This window comes from Papilio xuthus, unplaced genomic scaffold, assembly GCF_000836235.2.
Source record: "Papilio xuthus unplaced genomic scaffold, Pxut_1.1 DF827542.1, whole genome shotgun sequence".
Classification (NCBI taxonomy): Eukaryota; Metazoa; Arthropoda; class Insecta; order Lepidoptera; family Papilionidae; genus Papilio; species Papilio xuthus.
The window spans coordinates 2,254,667-2,271,554 of record NW_013531107.1 but is presented as its reverse complement, the minus strand read 5'-3'; the positions used below and the strand labels follow the sequence as shown (position 1 = coordinate 2,271,554).

Below are 16,888 nucleotides of genomic sequence, written 5' to 3'. Positions count from 1 at the left end.
AAATCGGACTCGGTCTCGGTTCGAGTGCCGGGTGAGCCGAGCCGAGAGAACGTGTCAAATGTGAACGTGAACATAGTGCGAGTGGATTCGCCGCCAGGTTTCGAGGTGAACGGTGGCGTACAAACGGATAGGGAGAGGAGCGTCGCGAGTGCCGAGTGCCAGACGGAGGAACCGGCGCGACGGCGCAGGCCGAGGAGAGCGCGGGCGCCGCGCGCTCCTGACCCCGCGCTAGAGAGCGTGCCCCCGCCGCCCTACAGCACGCTGCCGCCGGCCGTGCACCCGCTGCCGGTGCACCCGGTACCCGTGCCTGTTGCTGTGCCGGTGCCCCCGGCGCCCATCGTTGCTGCGCACCCGCCGGCGCACCGGTTCCCCTTTCAGCCGATCCCGCTCAGGTGCGGCTCATACTTCATTACATGCCGTTTATAGATCGATTGACATAAAATAGAAACTGCTCGTTTAGTCGGTCATGTTAGTGTACGCGGATTCGGAGTGGAGAAAGGCGGTTTTATAGTGAGACATATGTATACATAGCTACCTTAACATATACATACAGGTTGTACATCAAACGCGGTACCATCTGACATATGAATACAACATAATGTATCGTAAACGAAGCGTGGAGAGTTGCATCTTTGAATACGATTTTATAGCATGAATCGTTGAAGTCTTTTATTAGGCGTGTACACGAAATTATTCCCGTAAAAAACATTACCGCAAAGTGAAAGGGTTAATGTGACGTTTAGGTTCATTTTTGTACGTTACATTTACTTATTATGGTTATTGTGTAATCAGCTTTATTCGTCATTTTCTTGACAATTCTTTAACATAGCCCCGAGAAACGATACTTGTTAGAAAGTACTTAATGTTAAAATGAAAGTGTGTTTTCCTATATTTATCTACTTGGAAAAGGACATAACAAAGTTGTGAAACGATTGTATTAGCAATCTGCAGCTAATATGTAGAATTAGTTGTTATATACCTAGTGTTTCTATTATTGACCCTAGGATATATCACAAATGTAACCTTGCTGCAAATTCTCTTACTAACTCAAGGCCGTAATTCTTATGCAAAGTATATTTAATAGCAAAACGCCTCTTTCTTTAATACCAATTATAAATTTAGATTACGCATTCAAATACAACTTTTTTTAAATATTAAACAAGAAGAGAAAAGAAAGCAAAACAAAGTTTTAATAGAAGTCAAATCCAGCAAGTTTAATGACTATACGATTGTAACATGGTTGTATTAAAACAGGTTTGTCTTTTAACACATGGTGGAAAGTTGCAGGTAGAATGACTTGATTTAGTCCACTTGAATAGATCACGACAAACCAAATGCTTTTTTCACATTGGATACTTTTGTTTTCTTTTGTATGACATTCATACATTAGAATATAGTTAAAGCTTTAATTGCTGCCTTCAGAATCACTCACCCTTAGCGTTGATTTAAAATGAGAAATTTACCCTAACGGGATTCCTTAGCGACAAATTATTTGATAAGTCTTTCACAAATTATGACTTAGCTGTATTTAAAATTATTTGTACATAAGAAAAACCATAAAAAATTGTAAATAGATTTCACCATGTGGATCATATATGTAACGTATTAAAACGTTTGGCAAAAAGTACACAGTGACCGACATTGCGGACGAGGCTGAAATTTAAATAAATAACTTGCGTCACCTTAGTTACCTGCCTCGCCTACTTGATACATAATGTATCTAGCATTGTACAATATATAGACAGCGTTCCATTTTTTATATAAAATGGTTTCTTATAACCGCTTAGAAATATGTCGGATATTTCTAGTACCGATTTGGAATAGTATACACGTATTAAATTGTAGTTCACTTTGAAGAATTGACGATGTCTGGTTACAACCGGATAAATGGAAAAACGATTAATAATATATATTATTTTAATTTAATGCTTCTAAACAATTAATTCTGTACGAGATAGTCAACACAAAATCTTCAGTAAATCACTGAATTATTAATAGTGCGATGACCTATCCACCACAGATTAAATATGAAATTTATTTTAGTTTTTTTTTTAAAAATGGGTCCAATTGTATTTGAATTAAAAGCAAACTTTATTGTAGAGTATTTTAAATTATTAAAGAGTTATAATTTTGAAATCAAATTAAGTGAATCGAGCATTGAATTTCGGAGAAAAACCCTGCACACGCTCGGCACACTTCGAGGTCCGTATAGGTCGTGCGGTGACACGGTATATTCGTAGAGATGTGGGCCGGCTGCCTTTCATACGTCTAGATTGTTAACTTCATTAACATTGCAGCGACTGCCACTACACTGGCGATATCTGGTAAATATAAGTTATAACACTTTTAGGCCTGTTTCCATCGAGTGTTTTTGTCGATCTGTTTTAATTTTTGATTGCCATACTTTCCAAATTTTATAGCACACGGATGTAATTGTATATAAAGATTTATTCTAAAACTGTAAACAGTTATACTTGAATAAATTGAGTTATTAAATTACGTTAAAATAAATAAATATAGTGTTCGTAATCCTTAGTTAATGAAGTCATTTGAGATATCAAAGGAAACGCTCTAATTTGGGCAAATGTAAATCGAAAGTAATCTAGTTCAAATTCTTTTGTGACAATGACACTGGCATCTGACTATTGCTACTAAGTAGATTATGTTTTAGGTTAATTCGCTTCTATTTAATGTTGATCGAAAATTGCCAGACCGCTACGCGTAAACAATACCGTCCTCCAAACATACTTCGTCAAATATCACTTCGTTTATTCTACTAACTCGTTTGAAGTACAATGCGAATTAGACAGCCGTATGGCCTAGATCAAAGCATTTGCGCATCATCCATTTTTAAATAACATACTAATATTAAACATTTTAGTAATCTATTACTGTACGCAATGCTTTCAAAATTGTTTTGTTTTTAATTACTCAAAAAAAAAATCAAATAGTAATGTATTGCCAACGTTTAAGATTAAATATTCATAAAATTGGATTAAGTTACTAAGAATATATTTTGGTTAAGTTAGTTAGTTAGGTTATACAAATTGATCTAAAAAATCAAATCATTTTAACTAAATTAATATAGGAGTTAATACTTTACCTTCTCAAATGTTACGTAGATATAACATTAGAATAATTTATAACAAAGATACGTAACAGTTTTAAAGAGGAAGCTAAGATTGCTACTTACGAAGACGATTCTTCATGTGGAAGTTCTATTCCGAGATTCAACACTTCCTTGAATGTTAAGCTTACAAATATACTCGCACCTCTGTTGGCGCACTGCCAACGTCCTAATGGCGCGGGATATTCAAATCTGGAATGAAAAATGTACGCTCCAATATACTAAAATGAAAGGGCTCTTTGTTTTTGTTTGTTTCATTTCGGAATATAACAACGTTTGTTCTGCCGCTTATTAAAATTCAACTGCTTGTCGCTGTGAAAATAGTTCGCTAGACACTGAATAATATTACTGAATATTGAACAACAGATTTAACAAAGCGCTATCTTTTTTCCCTTTCGATAATTTATCTAATGTTGATACAAGTTTAAAGAAACGATACCACTATTTGCTGGTTTAAAGTAAAAGTATTTAACTTAAGTTTTTAACCGTGACTTATCTTAGTTTTTGGCACATCTAGATAATATTATTATTCTACTTATATTTTTAATAGTATTAGAAATTTCGAAACGTTATAAATCTATTGAGTAGCAATGTCGTAATCTCCAAAAATCAATTCCATGTAATTTAACAAATGTAATTTTCTTTAAGTGAATTACGATTTGAAATCAATCTTACCTAATAATTTGTTTAAGATGATATCATCATAAAGGAACTAAACAAAATATTCGTAATCATATTTATAGTTTCGTATTGTTTTGGATGGTCTGGCGTGGGCTCAAGATTGCGGTCTCGACTCGTGACTCGAGCGAGTTGAACAACCAATTACGGACCGACTTCGGCCGATCCTCGAGGCAACTGCAATCCAATTTGCGAGAGCATTGTCTGTCCGTTCTTGCGGCAAAATCCACGTCTTCGGGACTTACACTCAGATACAAACACTATTTCACGTGCTTTTTACAGAGTGAGTTTTGAAAGATACAACTCTTGTACGTGCAAACTATAACGCTGCTAACTATTATAATAGTTTGAATAAGTGAAAGATATTTTCACTAAAAGAGACACGCTTTATTTAATCTTAAAGGTTGGCTAACTTGGGAAAATATAACGGGTTAATTTAAAGCTAAACAGTTCCTAGGCTGCTTAAATTCCCGTTCATCCCCTAATGACTTGTAATCACAACTCCTGCGTTCAGTATCTGTACATATTGTCCGTCATAATCAGCTGAAGTAATTTATGTCTTATAAATAAATTAAAATGATACAGGCACTAAATATTGACACGAACAAATTAAAATACATATAACGTTAACAAAAAAATAATAAACATATCCTGTTACTTACGGTAATACATTGCTGGCAGTAATAAACTTCAAAACTCGTTATTATGTCGTAACCCTAATATCGTATTGTACTGAAACACAATCAGAGTTTTGTGTTACAAATTGAAAAGCTTACAAAATGGTATTGTACGATTAAGACACAAATAACGTTGAAATGTTTTTCTGTACGAAACAATGAACGTTTTCATGAATAGATAAGATATTTATCTACATTTGTTCTATAAAATGATGGATTATTTGACATGTTAGTATTTTAATTATCTTAATTGTAATTAAAAATATACTAATTGTAGCCCGTGACTCCGTCCGCGCGGAATTAAAAAAAAAAACTTAATAAGTATATGTTCTTCTAGACTATATGTTCTACATCGATGCCAAATTTCAGCGGGATCCGTTTACTCGTTCTGGAAATACCTTCAAACATCCGTCCATCCAAACATTCGCATTAATAATATTAGTAAGATGAAACCATACACTATAAAATGTTTCTAATTGTATAATATTAAATAAAAACGTTTCGCAAAAAGGTTTTAAAAAGTTACGAAACGAATTATAAGTAGATTATGTAAGTAAAAATTAAATTTCAAAACTTTAAATATATTGCAAACAACATTTATCGGAACAATGAGATAATGAACGGTAAATAAAATTTAAATAAAATGAATTAACTAATTAGTAATTATGAATCAGTTGTTATGTAAACATTTAGTGTCATCATTTATTATTTAATTACTTAATTAGCTTGAAATAAAAGATTACATCACTTAGATTTACCGACTGACTAATTTCTTTTAACTCACACCAAGAAAGAAATTAGCGGTAAATTTTTATTATAAAAGCATTAAGACCTCTTTTCTTAAATTGTTACTCTTAAAATTCATAATAAAGTAAGGTTGTTACTACGACTTACATATTTTAAGAGATACATGAAATCTTATTAATATTATACATGCGAAAGTTTCGGAGTCGAGGGCGATAGCTAGTAGAATCATATTTAAAGCAAGAAGTTTTAAAGGTGTGTTTTCGCAATAAGCGTCTAGTTTCCCCGATGCGACCCACGATTGCACTCGAGTGTAGTTGGCGAGGTGAAAGTGTACTGTCGCAACCCACCAACGATCCAAGGCAAGTGAACTGAACATACACATTGTCAACACTGATCCACTTCGAAGATTAGTTGAAATCGGTCTTCCACATATTATTTTATTTTATTTTCAATTCACTTGATCCGTCAGAAAATTATTTTAATCGAAACAAAAAATATTTTTTCAACCAATGTCTTGATTACCGCTGATAGGAAGGTTAAAAGGTATTTATGTATCTAAAATTGTGTTTGTCATTGCCCGGAGGTACTATTATCACCTCCTACGTAATTCGATTCGTCTCCTACATTATTTCGCCATAGAATTAAAGTTACTACATTTGGTAGTTTTATATTAATTCTTGTGTGTTGCTAGCTGTATTGCAGGACCAGAAAAGGATACTGGTTTTCAAACCTCTGATCCCATAGTATATTTAAATGCTTTTTTTCGATAATAAATAAAATCACATTCTTTTGAAGCTCTAGCAATTTAATAAATTAAGCTTAGATGGTCGTAAAAACACTACTATTAGTATTGACAAAATATTTTGACCTTGAGCAATGAAAATACATTTTGTGAACAATAAGCAGCCCTTGTAAAGTTATTTAAAGTAAAACTAACATTGATTGTGAATACAAAAATGTTTCTATGATATAATGATTTTAGTTTTAAAATTCTAACAAATATATAATTTACCATACGTATTTATCTTTTTATTGACGCTGGTAATAGTAAAATGGAAAGGAGGTTAACTTAAAACCGATCGTAAGTTCGAATTCTTTCGCTTGTTCTGATTTACTTTTGATTTTATAGTGTCGTATAACCGTAATGATGGATGTGACTCCAGTTTTAATTAAAAAAAAAACACACCTTGTTTTTAATTTAGGTTAACGTAAACATCTGCCGACACCAATGACTCTATATTTAAAATTTAAAAAAAAACTAATAAGAAGTTAATCAGTAAAACTTATTTTTAATTTGTTTTTCTATGATTTTGAGGAATAAATTATTATACAGACAAAGTAAATCTACGCATTTAATTTTTTTTATTAGTAACCATAGAGTACAGTCGCTTAATATCATTGCAATAAAATAGATTTCACAAATAAAAAGAAAAGAATCATACAAAATTTAACCAATATCATCCTTTATGCAAAGCACCAACGTGTTCGCTTTTCTTACAAGATTAACCGTGAGTTTGAGACCAAAATCAGTGTTCTGTCAAAGATAATGACAGGGGCGACGATATGTTTTATATAGAGATTTTCGTCTCAGAAACCCTCAGATCAGGTAATACGAAAATGCAAAGTAAATCAACAAAATACACGTTCACACACTATAATAAATACATTGTGTAAAATTACATAAATAATTACGGAAATAACAATCGACATTATATAATAATAATGACAAAGCATTAAAAATAAACCACGTACTAGAATCGTGTACATTCTCATGGTATTCAGTCAACAAAATTGGCATTACATAAGAAACCATTAGACACTTTCCTTTTTAGTTATCTAAGGTTCCTTTTAACCTTGCGAATGTGCGACTTGAATTTTAAATCAACTGTAATGTGTGACAAATAGTTCACTGAGTGGCGTTGGAAAGGTTAATGCGAAAGTGATTGTTACTTAAAATACCAACGCTTTCATAAAGAACTAATGTGATTCCTAAAACATCTATTTAAAAAGCTTATCATTGTAAGAATATTGTCCATGACTTTATATTTTATATATTGTTCTATACCTTTTTATAAAAGTTTTTTTTTAATGTCAATGAACAATTGAGGTTAAAGTTCGACAGTACCGTCATCTAATTTGTAGTCCGGAGAAAGTTTTTTTCTGATAATAACATACATTTTTTGTTCATTCGCTAAGGTCATTATGTAAATGATCATTACACGCGTGCGTCGAACACGCAACGAACGAAACCGCGCGTTATCATTATACCCTGAACACTTACACAAATTGCCTAAATAACAGTTTCTTTCGACTATTACAGAACAAAGAAATAACATTAAGATTTCATTATCACTATGAATGTTACTGAACGAGTTTCTTATATCCGTAAACGCATTTTTTTGTTTTTAAACTGTCCACATTATTTTAATTAATATAACTGTTAATTAAAATTGCACCTAATGTACTACACTATTATGTTTACAATCGTGTGACACGAAATGAATCCGGCTGCTTGATATTTCGTTTAGTGACCTCGCTTGAATTGACCCAGCGCTTGTGCACTTTGTATTGAAATTATTTAAATTGCTGATATATTCACTCTTAACTTCATAATAACAACGTTTCAATTGCTTTGTTCAAGTGTAAGATTTAAATTAGTTTTATCAATATTGCACGTCCCGTGAACTCGGCCACAGACTAGAATTGCGCATAATTATATCTATTACGAAAAAAAGGTACAAGACGTAAACAGAAAACGTTAACATTATAATAATATTCAAGATTTTTTTGCTATTATTATTACTCAGTTAAATTTTAGAAATTTTGAAAAAAGAACATAAATTTAATAGCTGGAATATCGAAGTGATGGACTTGAAATGTTTTAAAGTCCATTACTTCAATATTCCAGCATTGAACGTTAAAGAGGAGCAAATCTGAAAGCGAAGCTTTTTAAAAATAACATTGTAAAAAGAATCTTCCATGAAGATAAAATCGATAGCTTGCATACGTCGTAAACGGATGCCAGAGGGCTTGATAGAAGTGAATGCATTCAAAAGATATCATTATACGTCATCGAGTTGCATTCGAACGAAAAGTCGATGGTTTTTAAAAAGAGAACTGGAAATATCGTTTCTTTTATTCAATCAATCAATAAGCGATCTCGTTGCCATTCTTTGATCTTTATATAGATGTTATTACATTAATCGATTGATTTATTCCTTACGGCATTTGACTGTGGCAAGAAAAATAATAATCACAAACATTAAAGTGAAATAGCACAAAGATATACTCGTGCTTCGTATTTTTCGACATGATTAGTTAGAATCATTTGGTGCGAATGGCGCGGTTTCATTACCAAGTCAAGCGTCAGATTAATTAGTGTCAACATAATCGTTGACATTTTAATAAGGCTAGTATTGCGCCGATACACCGGCACAGTGTAAGATTTTCTTCCTAACAGTATATTTTATTTCTAAATAGTTTTCGAGGATATTAATTAGAAGATATTTAGCTTTTAGACCTATAAGAAACGCCATAATACGTGGAATCACGAGAACAGGACTTTACTCCTAAACGCGGTTCTTTACTCTTAAACGAGGTTCAGGCTAAGCGCCATCTGCGCTCGGCTACCTCAAGCCCGGTGAAGCTGTAAATGCCTCTACAAGGCAAACAGTGACTACTCAGTCACAAAAAAAAAGAACAAGACACTATAAAACAAATTAAATTCAATTTCTTAAGTAGTGTTCCGATAATTGACGAATTAATTTTGCATCGAAAATGTTGTGACCAACGAGAAATCGTCGAATGACAATTTTAAACAGTAATTGGCGAATAAAATGTCATACATTTCCTGACAATTTTTTTTATCACGTATAACATCGCTGAGATTTTTTGAGCAAAAATATAATTAAAGCAATTTACAGGATTCAAAATTATCATTAATCTTAATATTAAATACAATTTTTCAACTACTACTATATAAAAGTTTCTTGTAGCTCTAATTAGAAAATAAAATAAATTGCGATATAAACATGGAAAGCTTCTTCGAACAAATTACTAACGAATAGTTTTACATCTAAAGGAACATTAAGCTAGAGAACGGTCCTTTACATTAAACTTACTGATATAAGGGTGTACTCCCACTAAAGCTAATTTATTTTCTCCAGAAAATTCTATGATACCAAGCAAAGAATATTGTTCATTTAACGTAAACAGTCGGTTAGTGTAGATTTGACATACTAATTATTCGCTAAGTGATTCCCTTAGTTGATATTAAATGAATTTTATACCGGCAGTTAATATTCAACTTTAGTTAATTTTAGTTCGTGAATACAGCACAGAATGATTATTGATGAATCTTAATATAATCCTGTCTTAATTCAACACTAATGTGTACACACCCTAATAGTCTGATTAGTCAGAGATGTAGCTCACGTATTGTATTGCATGTAAAGCGAAATAACTGAATGGGGAATGAAGCTCCCTGTGATAATCAATAGAAATACCGCGGCTTTGGATAATAGACGCCTCTCGTACTCTGTACCTTTGTCTACACATCGATAATACTCGGATGGCGTAATTAATTGTTCATTATTACCAGGAACAGAGCTACAAGATCTGTTAATAATAAAACATATATCAAAGTTTATCTACGTGGGTTACTAGGTGTGGCTCGCGACGCCGTCTGCGCGGAATTAAAAAAAACGTACGAGTAACCTTTTGATCTTCCAGGCTATGTTCTACATTTGTTCAAAATTGTATATATATTGTGAGATATCTTTAAACAAACCATCTATCCATCTAAACTTTCGTATTCATAATATTAGTAAGACTGGTGTAGAAGAGAGACCGAAATAAGCAATTTCATAGTCTCTAGAAGAGAAATAGTATGCCATCTTTCAGACTCTTTCTACTTCTATTTGAGATACTGATGTTGTTTTATCAAGTTTTATTTGTCTTCTTACAGCATTTTGTATTCAAAACATAATATTCCGCGGTTCCTTTATTGCCATTCAAACAATATAGCTTGAACGTAGACTGCGCGAGCATTGTGATTCACGGGTCCAGTGAATTATGTTCGTATTAAGCGTGGGGTTGCCACCCCGGGCTATCTGAATGCGGTGCCCGGGGGATTCCAAATTGCCACTATTGTTTCCTAACGATTATTATTTTAACAATGCGCTCCAACATTAGTACTATCTCAGATTTTCCCAGAGTACAACCATGGATTTAGCGTATTAAGTGGATTATCGTTATTTCATCTGAGCATTACTAGTATTTTCATTTATATGTATAGTAAAAAAAAATACACGAACTAAGGACTTGAACTAAACTCTGCCTTAATAGGAATCAAGGGAACCAAACTTTACCAAAAAAACTTTTACTTCTCAGACACAGCACAGAACTGGACATCTCAAAAGGGACTAAAAATCATTTCAAACAATGTATTAACTGTGAATGAAGCCCTAACTTACGAGATCGTTCTATCTATTCCAATTAGGAAGTTGTTACTGAACCTCATTAATAATAACAATCTTGTATGTCTTACGACTGGATTATGTTACGATGTTCATTCTATAAGTTATTATCTCCTTGAGCTATCTCTCGGGAATTCTGTTGACTTTGTTTTCGGTTCGATTTTATTCGTTTATAATGAAAGGATCAAATCTAACTCTGTATTGCAGTGATTCAGTCACTATCCGCGGCCGCTGCTCTAGCAAAGCGAATGTTGGGGAATTAATTAACTTTTGTGGCAACCAAACGAGGTCGAGTGTATTCAAGTTTAGAATTCAATTATCAAGTCCGTTTTAATTGAAGTCCCGCCTTCTCTCGATTTTTGAGTATAATCGTCAAATATTTGAACGTTCGAATTTTAAATAATACGTTTAAGAATTGAAACTGTTTGGCAAAGTAAAATAAATGAAAATCGTAGGACTTTAATAAATCAATGTCTATTAATATTAAGGCAACAAAGCAATGTAATATTAGATAAAGTGTTCATCACAATATTGTGCTGAGGTTTTACTAAAGCAAAGCTCAAGATATCTGTCGGATTTAGTTGTCATGTTACCGCATTATGACTATACTCTACGTTTAATCTTGTTTGCCGAAGGATATATCAACAAGTTGTAGTTTTGTTAAGTATATTTGGAGACAATCTTGACCTATTGGATCAAAATTTTTGCATTTGTTTTGATATACTTAATATTTAATTTGTTCAATAAAAATGTATTTATCGATATTTAAACATAGTTAAGGAGTACAATTAGTATATCGAATCAAATAGATTATAACCTTGTAAAGAACAAATTTTTTCTCGAATGAATCGCAGTACCAAACTGTGACTCGTTCGAAATCGTACACTTTGTGATAAGTTGGACATACGCCGTAACTTGGGAACCTTTTAGTATGGCCCTTTTATATTTTTCATCTCACAAAGTTTCTCATCAATAGGGACTAATGGTGTGGACCGCCCTTTTTGTGTCAATGCCCCAACAGTAAGTACCCTTTGTCATACGAGCATAGACAACGTTTTAAACAGCGTGTATTTAGGACGGGAAAAAATATACCCCTGTTAAATAGGAATTTACTAAATCAATTAGTTCAACCAAGCTTTCCATTCACATAAGTGCTTAAACTAAATTTATAGATAGGTTAAGTTACGTCAAGTTGTCGGAGATAAATTGTTTCCTTTGTCTAAAGACCTCTCGAAGTATCCATTGGCAACAGTAAATAACCTTTCAGATAATGAAATTAAAGTGATTTGAAAATCAAATGATTTATCGGAATTTCTGAATATATTTTATAACAAAGGGTCAAATTATTAAGACACTGGGATACTTTGACCTGAACAAAGACAAAGAGATTTAAAGATAGTTTTGGTATTATTTATATTAGGAAAACTAAGCACACACATTTTAAAATTGGAAAATTTGAAAAAAAGAGTTTTTATACGTCGTTTCAAATTGCTTATTGCATACACAAAATTATACTGGCCACAAAATAATCCAACAAGTAACTTGTTCTGCAAAATTCGATAATGCGATACAATGACACAGCCGGATCGAGTTATAGAAAGTAGCTTACCTCCTGCGCCACTCTTCATTCAAGCACATCGAACAAGTTACGACTCGCTTAACTTAACGCACACTTAGATGAAGCGAAGTATCTGTACCCATCTCTATCCAATCGTAGCTCGTACGCACACACACACAGACGATCGTTTTGTTGTTATGCGCTCGCGCAGGTCAACTTTGTGTATCATTTTTTTTTAAGTTAAACTGGTTTTAGACACGATAACAAAGGATTGAGTCAGAATATGGTGTTTTGTAGATAGTTAAATGTTTCTCTATGGTCAAGTGTTGTTTATTAAAAATGATTTTTAGTTGAAAAAGTATGCAAAAGAGGTTGTATGGTGTATTTTTAAAAACTGAGATTCGTAAATGTTTTATGATAGTTTTAGTTATTAATAATTAATATTCACTAAGATTTGATTTTAAATATTACATTCTATACATGTTTTTTATGTTATTTTTTCAATTCATTGATTTAGGTAGATAACAGCTGCGTTTTTCCATTCAACTCCCAACAACAATACAATATCCTACCTGAGTACAATATCCCGATCAAATTGTATAGAAATTGTCAGCTTGATTTATCACAATACATGTATCCTCCATACAATTTGACAAGGGATGATTTTACCTGCTCTAAAAATAGACTCATCTTCGAGAGAACTAATGCATTAATTCAGAAGCAAAAGGAAATTCTCATTCAAGTCTAGAGGCAGTTAGTGGCAAGTTTAATTAGTTTATATCGTCCTATACAACTTTGATGACCTATTTCTGTTTATGTACTATTAGAATATTTAATAAATTATTGTCTCCGGAACGGTTGAACCGATTGTGACAGGAAGATTTAATGCACGTGCAAATAGTAAGTTACTTTTTTTTACAAATTAGGTGCAAATGAATAATATGAAAATTACAATGTTAACATAAATACAAGTAGTTTTCAGAATAAATAATCAACGTATATAACGTTAACAATAAATAAATCCGTCACAAAAATCCTTATATATTCCTCTTCTGAAAATCTTTTAAGAAATATATAATTCTATTTATGAATCTGAAGTAAATAACTGAATACATTTGATACGTACATATAATAAATAATTCCGTACAGCAGTAGACACCTCGGTAAAGACGGTGCGTGCGATACAAAAGAATTTGATTTATTCCGTCCATACAGATTTCTTTTGTACCTTTTTCGACCCCGATACCTATTTCTCATGGCATCATACAAGCTTACCTGCCGTTTAAGGCGTGTCGGTAAAAGATGCGTTTATAGTAGCGTTGTTAAGTCAGTTACAGACTAAATTAACGGTTTATTAGCTCTCAAGGAAAAAATTGTAATTCTAATTTAGTCGAGTGACCTCTTATCGTGTAAACGTATCTTTATTATTCTGGTTTCAATCGGCTTTGTTCCAGTAAGGTTTAGGAACGCCAAAAACAAGTCGTAATAAACTGCTTTTTCTCTCTGCTTATAATGCATTATCGGTAATCTTTTTTTATGAAATCTTTTATTACTTTAACGGTCTGTACGTTTGTGTGAGCATAACAAACAAATTTTTCTACTTTTTCTTGTTATAATTATATTCATTAAATTAAAAATATGCCCAATGACTTTTATGTAACGCGAATTTTCTTTTGCTTCGTAATGCAAGTTTAGTTTTTATACCATGCCTAAGCAAGATAAATAAATAAAATAAATAAATACATTTTTTTCACAGATATATACAATTAATTAATACCATGTCAGATATTATGTTAGCAGATCTTTAATAAAATGTCTAAAAAAAGTGAAAAAGAGCGCATAAACACGCCTCAAAGTAACTCAACTCGTGGGAATGAATAGCGACATATCTGTCCTTCCTTTCGCTTTGCGGTGGCCTTGCCTCTTTACTTGATGCGTATATTCGATATTGTTGTCGATAATTTTCAAACATCTTTAATAACTAATTCTAGCCAGTTATAGAATGGTCTCTACATGTCTAAAAATTCTTAATTTTTCGTATAATAAAGTTACGAGGGATTCGAAAGTGGCACTAAAGCGCTTCTCACTAAAATGTCACACTATGTGTGTAACGCTGTACTGTTGTGACCTTAAGCTGGACCGTTTTTGTAGTGCAGGATTCGTAGTTTAGCGGTAGTTTATAATATGACGGTGGGATAAATGATAAGCAGTTTGGATTTTTGGTCAATTCGTCTACGCAAGTCGTTTACTTACGATCTAAGTTACATTATGTTATAAAAAAAAGTATTATTAACTGAATGCTTGCCTTAATTATCTTTGCTGATAATTAAGCGTGTATTGCGTAAAAATAATTAATTTTATATCTCACAATACGATCATGCAGTGTGAAGATTGTTAACTGAAAGTATTTCGTAAGCCTGTTTATGTCTAATTGTTGTGTTACAAGAAATGTGGCTGTAATGTTATGTAAATACTTGTCTCAATGCTTTCGTAACATCTGCATTTACTGAGCATGTCTAACAAGCGACAATGCACATTGAGTTTAATTTATAAACTACTAACTGTCGCCCGCGAATCCGTCCGCCCGGAATTTAAAAAAAATAAATAATTAGATGTGTTCTTCCCAACTATATGTTCTATATGTATGCCAAATTTCATCAAGATCTATTCAGGCGTTCTGGAGATACCTTCAAATAAACACCCGTCCATCCATCCATCTAAACATTCGCATTTATAATATTAGTAAGAAGTAAGTTATAGTTAGGCATGTATGTAAATTGCTTAAAATCAATTTGCGCTGATTATTGAACCTACTAAACCTAGTTGAAATGAATATTAATCTTAAATATATCAGAAGCCCTAGTAATGAATGTTGAGAATTTAATCCCACAGCTACGCATCCCAGCTGTCCTGTAATTATTTTTTGTACGTTTGCGTGTTGATAGCGGCATGCCATTTTACTGAAGTTTCTCCACCCACCTCCATGAGAAGTACATCTTGTTCACACATTGACAAGACAAACATATGTCTTATCTTTTTTGTGTGTGTAATGCCGAGAAATTAAGACAAAATATAGATTCATATATTTTTAATAATGTTTAGTGCATTGAGGAGATATTACTTATATTATAAATGCGAATGTTTGGGTTTATGCTTCGTTGGATGGATGCATGGATATCGCTTAAATTTTTCATAGATGTATAACATAGCCTGGAATAACACATAGGCTACTAATTAAGCTTTTCTTTAATTCAGATCGGACGCAGTCGCAGGCGACAGCTAGTATTTAATATTTTAATACCTAGGATAATTAAATAGTTATAGCTTTCATACTAAATCTATTACATAGGTATAATAAAAAAATACTATTTAATACCCGTTTGAATGAAATAAAGGTCAGCTTAGTAACTGAAGTCTGTGTAATAATGTTTAGTGAATTCTAGCATCTCTCTTAGTATATTTAACTTTTAACCTGAGAGCGAAGACAATGGAATTAAAGGCACTTACCTACATACGGCGCATTTCCTGCCGCTATCATAAGTTGTAAGGCAAAGACAAGAGGAGACTGGAGCGCAGCTTAATAAGGAAACCGGTACCCGAGGTCGATGCACGCCCACCAGATGTGCACTTGTTCTTTAGGACACAGATATTAAACGCTAGATGAGTCTAGATTTCATATTTTTATGAATATATTTCAATCTATACTCGACGAGTTAGAGTAATAAAATATTTTAGCTCAAATTTTATCTATTTTCTTTCAACCTATATCTTTTTTACTGTAATACATCTTTAATAGTAATATTAAGAGTTCAAAAATTAAACTCTTATTTTTGATGCTGATACGGGGAAAGAAAACATTTTATTAACTTACATTATTAATTATAATACTGTACGTTAACAGTCATGCTCTCCTTTTAACAGAGTATAAAGAAGAAATGTAAACGACGCATGATATCGGTAATTATAAGTGAGATTTCCAGGAGTAATAGTGAAATTCCCTCGTGCATTTTATCCAGTGATCCGTCAAACGATCAGTCCTTTGTGGATAGTAGAATGTCCGCCAGCCCGCATCCCGGACGGGCCTGTCAATGGACTCTTCAATTTTAATTAATAGCCTTTCAAATTGCTCAATACCTACGCTCGTAAGTAACTTGAACAAAGAAAGATTTGTTTTTTTTTAATCTTTTTTGTATCGTGTGTGTTGTTTGTGCCAGTATTATGAAATAGGTGAAATTTAAAAAGTTACTTATTGGATTATGTAATGACAGCGTTGTATTTTGGCTGAGTCATCGAGAAATGGGTCGAATGCAACAAAGAGGATCGCCTCAGAGCTCATTATTTATTTACACACTCTCATTAATCACTTAGAGTAAGTGGTTCGAGATTTCGCCTGTAAGGCCTAGAGTACATTAACCCTTTGCCTTTAACATTTTCCTCGTGACCTGTTTGCTCGTTGGTGGCTTAAAATAATCATGAAATTATATTACTATATTTCTTTGAGCTTTTACATTTGAAGTGAAAACATAGCACTATTTTTATAATTTTGTTCTGATTATTTTTTTGGTACCATATAGGTTTATTAGATTTAGAAAAAGAATCAAATGACATTTCATATGACACAAAT

General features: G+C 32.7%; 1 protein-coding gene across 1 annotated transcript in view; it reads left to right on the top strand.

Annotated features, from left to right (window-relative positions):
• Nucleotides 1–8: 8 nt before the first annotated feature.
• LOC106119209 (uncharacterized) overlaps nt 9–16,888 on the top strand; it is a 60,569-nt gene continuing 43,689 nt past the window's right edge. The window contains exon 1 of the mRNA XM_013314128.1: nt 9–392. The gene's annotated coding sequence lies outside the window, so the exon portion shown is untranslated. The remainder of the gene's footprint in view (nt 393–16,888) is intronic.